This window comes from Eptatretus burgeri, chromosome 12 (assembly GCF_056783735.1).
Source record: "Eptatretus burgeri isolate ZD-2024b chromosome 12, Ebu_testis_v1, whole genome shotgun sequence".
In the NCBI taxonomy this organism is placed as follows: domain Eukaryota; kingdom Metazoa; phylum Chordata; class Myxini; order Myxiniformes; family Myxinidae; genus Eptatretus; species Eptatretus burgeri.
Window position 1 is genome coordinate 89,247,634 of NC_140972.1, and position 10,044 is coordinate 89,257,677.

Here is a 10,044-nt window from a genome sequence, read left to right on the forward strand (position 1 = left end):
CTGAAAGTTTCAGCTTGTTAAAAAAAAATTCCAGGTCTAAACCTATTACTCCTGAGCTAGAAGGAAAGCAGGGAATTTGAAGGAGGTGGGCTTGGGTGGATTATCGGGGGTAGAAAAGATTGAGGATTTGGATGGGGGATGATAAGAGGTGGTGGTGAAGAGCAGTTTTGAAAGCCTGGAGGGAAGAATGGGAAAGAATAGAGTGAGGGAGTTTATTCCAAAGGCAGGAAAAAAGAGGAATAAAAGAATGAAGGTGAGCAGTGCTTCGTGATTTTGGTAGTTTTACCAGAAGGGGGTTGTTGGCGGACCTTGAGCACCCTGAGGAAATGTGGTGGGGACAAATCGCAGAGAGAGCAGGGGGGGGCAAGGCTGGAGAGGAGACAGTAGAAGACAGAAAGACCACCGCCCAACCTGCGGTGATTGAGTGAGAGGCCCAAAGACTCAGCCTCGTTGCGGTAGATGCCGATGATCCGAAATGCCTTGGTTTCTACAGCGTGAAGCCGAGAAAGGTGGGAGGCAGGAGCACCAGCCCAGAGGGGAGAGCAGTACTCCATGAGGCTGCGGACAACAGCTTTGTAAGTGGTCAGGAGCTCAGGAGGGCCGAGGAAGGACTTTGCACGACGGAGGATTCCCAGTCGGCGACTAACTTTGGAGGCGAGGTTTGAAATGTGGCTTTCCCAGGAAAGGTCATGGCAGATAGTGAGACCCAGAAGCTTGAAAGAAAAGACTTCTTCCAGAGGATTGTTGAGAAAGTGGATGGGGGGGTTTTCGAAGTCCTTTCGAAGGACTAGTCGAAGGAGTAAACGGTCCTTTCGAAGAGACACAGTGAGAGTGTAAGATTTGTCCGGATTGAAAGACATGTTCCACGTGTTGGACCAGTTTGTGATTTTATCCAGATCTGCAGTGAGCGAAGAAGCTGCTGCTTGCCGGTCTGAGGGATGACCGATGGTACGGCAGAGGGTGGAGTCATCAGCAAAGAGATATAGAGGATTTTCCAGAGAGTCGGAGAGATCATTGATGAAAAGCAGAAAAAGAACAGGGCCCAGAACGCCACCTTGAGGAACTCCAGCCTGGACAGGAAGAGGGGATGAAAGAACTCCATTTAGGGCCACACGTTGACTGCGACAGGAGAGGAAGTCTGCGAGCCATGAGTGGAGATTGCCTTGAATACCATGGGAAGAGAGTTTGGTGAGTAGGGCAGGGTGCCAGACTGTGTCAAAAGCACGTGATCTGTCTAGGGATACGGCTCGGATTTCCTGTCTGGCATTGAGGACCTCCATCCATTGATGGGAGAGCAGAAGCAGCATATCCAGGGTAGAATGACCTGGTCTGAAATCAAATTGATGATCGGAAATCAAGCCATTGGTGAAGAGGAAGGATTTCATGACTGAAGCGATGATGGATTCCATAACCTTGCTGATGATTGGGAGAAGGCTGGTTGGTCTCTAGTTGCAGGGATCTGTTTTTGCACCTTTTTTATGCAGGGCAGTGATGTTTGCAGATTTCCAAGCAGATGGCAGATGACCTTGAGCAAATGAGAGGGTGAATAGAACAGAGAGAGGGTGAGCAAGAACAGAAGAGCAGGTTTTGAGGACACGTGGGCTGATGCCGTCTGGACCGGTTGCAGAATCTGAGTCGAGGTTTGACAGCAAGCTCTCCACCTTGTCAGGAGAAAAGGACACAGAGTCCAGGGACAGTTGGGTGCGACTGGGTAAGGAGGGTAGAGAGAGTGATGGGCTTTTGACACAAGATTTAGCTGCAAACACCGAGTTTAGGCATTCAGCTTTTTCACGTGCGGTATCAGCAGTGCGGCCATTTGAGGTAAGGGAGGGGATGGAGGGGGAACATACACCAGAAACAGATTTGATTAGACGTCACCAGGATTTTGAGGCGGGAGAGAGGTTTGAGAGTTCAGACTTGAGATTAGAAAGATGTTGTTTTCTGGCTCTCCTGAGGGTAGATACACACTTGTTCTGAGATTTATGGAAGGAACCGAGATTGCCCTCAGTTGGGTTTGCTTTCCATGAGGCAAAGGCAAGTTGTTTCAGGACAACTGCCTCACCACAAGCTTCAGTGAACCAAGGGCAGGAGGAGGGGTAGGACTGAAATGAATGTGAGAGAAATGCCTTCGGAGTATAAGGCTTTATTTCACTTGATTGAAGCCGTCTCTACAAACACAAAAGGAATACATGTGCATTCAATCACCGCAAAGTATAACAACAATTAATCAGCATAAACACGGAGTCCCGTATACTCTCAATTCTCACCATTCAAGGAGCACCAAGTGAACTACCGCAGTTAATGACAATGCCCCAGGGACAATCCCGCCGACCGCGCAGCATCTCGGTTTTATCTGTCTCGTGTGCGAGCCACGCGTCACGTGGTCGCGCGTCATGTGGTCGCGCGTCACTTCATCTTTTATTTCATCACAAGGACAACTGAAGACGAGAGGGGATAAATCTGTGCATGAGGGAGAGCAAGTTTCTTTGAAAGAATTCCCAGGATGAGTTGATGTTTGAGAAAGTAGTGATAGGAGACCAGTCTGTAAGTTTGATGGCAGCTCGGAGACCCTGCCAGTCGGCTTGAGTGAAATGCCAGACTCGACGGCGGTGAGGTGGTTCTCTGATAAGAGCCAGAGAGATGTCCACTTTGACAAGGACGTGGTCAGAAGAACCGATTGGAGCGGAGAAAGAGCAGCAGATATTGTCAGGGAAATTTGTCAAAATCAGATCCAGAAGAGATGGAGAGATTGGTTGAGATCCGGGTCGGGAAGTTGACCGATTGAATCAGTCCCAATGAGTCACAGAAAGCTTTTGCTGAGGTGCCATGACAGGTGAGAGAGGTACCCACACCTAGCCAACTGGCGTGATGACGATTGAAGTCGCCACATAAGAGGAAGAGAGAGTTTGGATGAGAAGACAGAAGATGGTCCATGTTTTCGGATAGTGAGGTGTAGATGGAGTCATCACTGTTAGGTAGACGGTCATCACTTCTGTTCATCACTATTGAAAGCACATGATATGCCTCTGATCTCATGTCTGGCATTGAGGATCTCCACCCATTGTTGGGAAAGCAGGAACAGAAAGTCCAGAGTAGAGTGACCTGGTGTGAATCCAAATTGATGATTGGAAATCAAGCCATTGGAGAAGATCTGGAATTTTGTTTATTTTAAGGCAGAGTGAATGATTTTTGTGTAGATTCATTATTTTTTTAATTTTTGTGTCATGTTGGTAACATAACCATATTCATGGGTTTTGCGTTTGAACACGTTGGCCGAAACTCAAACAGCGTTAAGTGGAAAAACACGAGGGAGAAGCAACTACTTAGTTGCATCACAAAGTGCACCATCCCTCATGTAGATTTTGAGCATGGCATCCCATCTGCCGACATTAGTTGGTGGACGTTAAAGATCCCATTGTGTCCTTCAAGAAGAGTCGATGAGTTATCGCCGGCACCCTGAACAAATTACAAATTTCTGCCCTATTTTACATGGGACACTGTATCAGCGGCACAACCGTGGCCCCTTAGAGAATGGCTCACACCTGCGAGCCGAATTTTTGACTGACTCTCAGTCCAATATGCAAACCAAGAAATGGAACGTTGATGATTTCTTGTCAAAGTTATTTGTATGTTCAATATGTTATAAATACCTCCAGGTGAAATTTCATCCACAAACTGATTTTGGGGTGTGTTGCTGTTTAATGAATCGAATGCTAATTGCCAACCTACTACTTGGAGTATCGTTGCTTGCAATAAGTTTCTGTTTTGACAATCTGAGAGAGTGAATGTGCATTTCATGGTTTGCATTGTACAATTTTTCCCATTTCATCCTTGTTCCACTTGCAGTTTGATATCAGCACAAAGTCATTAATTATATACTTTATTGCCCATTACAGAATGAGGAATTATTTAAAATGACCGAGTTGTGACTCGTCGATGCCTGTTTGCAGTTCTGCTTGCCTGGCTGGCTGCCACCTCGCCCCCCAGGCACATTTCCACTGCAGAAACTCGGCGTGCGTGTATGCTTGCCGCTCATTGCCTCGTGCGCGTGCGCACAGCTTACGGCACGCACCTTCCACGATCAGTCCGGTACATGGTGCACCGCAAACGTTTACACTGTGGGTTTCACACCAGTTGTATGTTTGTTCACTACGCACTGTACATTCAATGCACATCGCACACTGTATGCCAACCTGTGCAGCTCTGTAGCCTTCATCAAATAGAGAGTATTTCATACCATTTATTTTCCATTGCACATGACAAATAGTTTATTCTTTGTGCAATACATAATATATCGCACACAGGGCTGCAGTTTTTTATTTTCTAGTTATTCCCATGATATATATATATATATATATATTCTGAATTTGTATACCTGTTTCTCATATAGGAGGCACGTCCACCTCGTGATCATCTCTCATTCTCTTTCCATCGAAAACAGCAGCCTTGTTTGAGGCCTGGTATGTCGGTTGCACATTTTGCTTGCATGTACAAACGAGTTTGAGAGTAATACATATATATATATATATATATATATATATATATATATATATATATATATATATATATATATATATGTTACCAATTATGAATACACATGTATTAGTGAGTCCAAAAAAATCAAAATACAGGACGTTGACTTGATTAACCAAAGTCTTCATCTGGATTTAAATGTGACAATTATAGTATTGATGAGGAGCGTTTATGGTCTTATGCCCTGTAGGATGTAAGTATGGAGGAATATGCAGCCATTTTCACTGTGAACGTACCGGCTGTAACTTCTCCTTCCTTCTCAAGCAACAGATGGCATCACATGCTCGGAAACATCTGCGAAGAGACTTGGTGCGTCCTGTGTAAGCAATTGTACATTGCTCCTTTGGGGAACATACCTGTTCATACATTTTATCAGAATTCCTGACCTTACTTTTAAATGCATTTTCATATGCCATGTGTATATATAAATATATATATATATATATATATATATATATATATATATATATGTATGTGTATATATATATATATATATATATATATATATATATATATATATATATATATATATATATATATATATATATATATATATATATATATATATATATATATATATATATATATATACACATATATATACACATACATATATATACACACATATATATACACATACACATATATATATATATATATATATATATATATATATATATATATATATATATATGTATGTGTTCAAGCCCCGTTGAGCCACTGAATTAATACACCAGGGGGTTGACTCAGCCTGTCATCCTTCCGAGGTCGGCAAAATGAGTACCAGTATACTGGGCCGGTGTATACCCCGGTTAAAATAGTTGTACCATATCCCTGTGTCGTAAGAGGCGACCAGGGTTGCGTCAGGAAGGGCATCCGGCGTAAAACATGTGCCAAATCACGATGCAGATCACACGGATGATCCGCTGTGGCGACCCCTAACGGGAGCAGCCAAAAGAAGAAGAAGAAGATATATATATATATATATATATATATATATATATATATATATATATATATATATATATATATATATATATATATATATATATATATATATATATATATATATATATATATATATATATATATATATATATATATATATATATATATATATATATATATATATATATATATATATATATATATATATATATATATATATATATATATATATATATATATATATATATATATATATATATATATATATATATATATATATATATATATATATATATATATATATATATATATATATATATATATATATATATATATATATATATATATATATATATATATATATATATATATATATATATATATATATATATATATATATATATATATATATATATATATATATATATATATATATATATACACATACATATATATATATATATATATATATATATATATATATATATATATATATATATATATATATATATATATATATATATATATATATATATATATATATATATATATATATATATATATATATATATATGTATGTGTATATATATATATATATATATATATATATATATATATGTATGTATATGTATGTGTATATATATATATATATATATATATATATATATATATATATATATATATATATATATATATATATATATATGTATGTGTATATATATATATATATATATATATATATATATATATATATATATATATATATATATATATATATATATATATATATATATATATATATATATATATACATATATATATATATATATATATATATATATATATATATATATATATATATATATATATATATATATATATATATATTGTCGCGGATTTCGCGCCTGCCGGCGTGCTGACGGCCACGTAACTCGAATCGCGGCACGTCGCCCAGCGGACGGACAATCCAGTCGTGACCCTCTCGGACTAACGCCGGGAACCAGTCACGGGTGGACCTTTCGGTCTCACCGCGATCGAGCCAATCAGCCCCCGCGTGGGATAGGGTTGCTCACCAAATTCGACCTACCTAAGTCCCCACGCGGAGGGTAGACCGGGCGATCGCACCTCGCCGCAGGTCGACTTCGGACACGGGCCACTTAAGCGACCCGTTCCGTACTATCAGAATAACCGAGCGGTGTTATCGTCGACCTCGACGGTTCGATTAATTATCGGGCGTATTCAGCCCACTACCAACCCTTTACGTGAAGCAAGATGGGGATTCAATGGGAGAAAAGACGAAGCGAAGCGGGACACAGTTCAACAATAAAGCACATTTATTCGCGGCACACGGGAAGCACACAAATACAATTCCACCAAATGCACACAAAAAAAAGAAAACACAATTCCATTTACACAAAAAGCAAATATAAAAGTGAAAACACAGTGCAGAGCTAATACCGACTACCGAGCACACGGCAACACTTATACAATTCTACTTCACAGACGGCGCCGACAACACATACCCAAAACCAAGGAAAGAAATACCCTCAAGGATGAGGCGGGCCTGAGGCCGAGACCGGGTCGCGCCTACCCGTCTGGTGATGAGACGCGGAGCGGCGATGGCGCCTCACTCCGCGGGCCTCGCGGACAGTGCCTGGCAGGGGGTGGGAAAGGGGCCCCCTTGGTCGCACTATCTCAGCGCGGGGGGGAAACAGGAGGAGGTTGCTGATGCTCGGGGTATAGAGGATCTTTATTATCCCTGGTGTGCGTCTCCACCTCGGCCAGGTCGCGCTGCCGGCCTTCCTCGGGCGTGCAGCTCCCGGCACCGTCGCGAGCACCCCCTCGTCTGCCTTCGCCGCTGCCGCCTCTCCGCCTCTGGACTCTCCACCCTGGACTCTTCTTTGGGCTCTCCTCGTTCGACTCTCTTCAGCTTCTCCAGCTACTGCAGGCTTCGGGCTCCAGACTTCCACACTGCTCTGGCTGAAGAACACGGTCCTTTTTATCCCCCGTAGCTTCGCCTTTGACCCCCTCCCTTTGACCTTTCACCTCGCTCCCCATTGGCCCGAGAAAAAGTGGGCGTGAAGGCTTTTTGATCCACAAATTTGCATATATCGATCGTTCTGGAGGCGGGGCCAAATCGCCCCTCGCTCACCGATTGGACGGCAAAAAGTGGGCGTGTGTCGTTTTTGATCCGTTTTTGAAGCACAAAATCCGTGATTTTGTACACGCTGTTCAACGTGCGCCCTGCACGAGTCCAACACCGGTACCCACAGCGGGGCAAGAACGGTGGCGATGCTACGGTTGCGAGGTGTGACGTGAAGGTCGTGGCGGTTGTGGTGAAGCGGTGTTGTGGTTGGTGGTTGATGTTGTGGTTGTGGTGGTAATCATGGCGGTTGGTCCAAAATAAAGATAGTAAAAGAAAAACGGCTATCCTGAAGAGTCGCAGCTCGCATAAATGACATGTATTCCCACTAGACAACGGGTTTGGGCCTAACTACACATGTACTTACCGAGATACCTCACCTAAGGGACCTGAATGGTGGTTTGCGAATTTGGTAACCACAACACTACCCCCTTCCCTTTTTACAGACTCGTCCCGAGTCGTCAAATTTTCGTGTGCCATCATGTGTAGTTTTCCCCTAGTACATTTTACCTACGGATCCCTGAGTGCGACATTCATGGTATTCGTGTCCCCAAAATAAATAACCTGAGGGCTGCGTAACTATCTAAACAAACTCACTCACACGGACGACTTAATTAAAATTGCCGGCGCTAAGACAAACATGCCGGGGGCGCACTCATATTTACAGTACATCTTAACCTTAACTTACAAATTTTACACTAAACCATGGCCCAGGATCATTGAACTCTGCAAAAAGAAAGCAGTTAGCAGGGAGCCAGGCTGCCCACATGCAGTCTCTGGCTCAAACAATGCAGGTGACAGGGAACGTGGCTGGCTGCTCACACGCAGTCCAAGGCCTTCCCTTTTGAACTGAACGCAGTGAACCACAACGGTGCATGGGCTGCACAAACGTAGTCTCCGTGCCAGCTCAAGTGGCACACGCAATGAGCACAACGAATGAATGGATGAATGGATGGACGCAAAACACGGTGCACAGGCTGCCACTGCAGGCCCGTGTTGTAGCTGCCAACAGGGCAGTTCTCGCAGCTTGCAAACTGTTGCCTTGATCCTGACGCACATGGAAATGAACAGGGGGGGGGGCAAAGCAAAAATTTAACGGGGCTGGTGAACGGGGGCAGTGGGCATGGCATGGCAAAGGTGATCAGGCAAACACAGCCCGCAGAAGAAGGCCGCTGCAGGCAAACACAGCCGGCAGATGAACTGGCCGGCACAGGCCTTGAAGAAAAACAGCCAGCCGGCAGATGAAGTGGGCCGGCACAGGCCTTGCAGCACAACAACAGCTGCCGATGAAGTTGGCCGGCACAGGCCTTGAAGAAAAACACGGCCAGCCGATGAAGTTGGCCAGCCTTTGCCGTTCAGTGGAGGTTGGTGGAGGGAGTGCGGTGGTGCTGGCCACTTGGAAGGCGGGCTCGGACCTACCCACCTGTCTCCCTCCCACCTATCGCCTTTGCCTGTCACTGTACATACCCACTCCCTTAATTTGTCAAACCCCAATTTAGCCCCAACTTATTTTTATTTTTATGTTTACTTCCCCTCTATAAATCGTCCCCTAACTCCCTTTATCGTCCTTGTTCGGCTAACCTATTCTGTCACCTAGCCTACTCCCAACCCCTACGTTCCCTTCCCGGAGGGGAATAAGGGAGAGCTAACGTCCTGTGTCGAGGCCCAACGAAGCCTCAGAATGGCCTCTCCAGAGTTCGGCGATCTATAACCAAAGTGGGTCCAGCGGCCCACAACGACAGCGAGGGGATGGATGGTGCGGAGGGGTACATCTCCTAATCTACCCTAACCATTAACTCTTAAACTACCCCGGGGCTTTCAACAAGCGCCTCTCGCTTAAACTATTGGTTCTAACAACCCAGATTCCCGTCGCCTGTGTTGGTGTCCTCACAATTTCGGGCCTCGCCCCCCAATTTTCTCTCCGTGCCCTCACACGGTCTCCTGGCTGGGACACGTGGCTCCCTTTGGCAGGCACGACCCTCTGCCGAATCTCCCGCTATGGCACCCCCGGGCACTACACTGCCTCCGAGCCTACCAGCTCCCTAACACCGGGGAGTGCCCCCCGTGGCACCTCCCCTGAAACGCACACGTGGCAGGCCGGCCTCCCGGGCCCCTTTCCGAGGGTCACCCGTGCCCACAACACTGCCCACGCGGCTAATGGCGCCCCGGGCCCCCGCACCAAGCAGGCGCACCCGTGCCCACTACTCTATCCCGGCCCCCCATGGGCCCATGGCCTACCGCGGCCGACTAGCCTGGTGCACGGGGTACCCACTCAGCGATACTCACCTTTCGCAGCCACGCTCCCAAGCCCGTCAACAGGGCTCCTGCACCCCTCCAAATGGGTTTCGAGCCTACTTTCCCACCAACAACAAAACGACCTCCATTTTTCAATTTGACTAACCCAGCTAACTCAATCTACA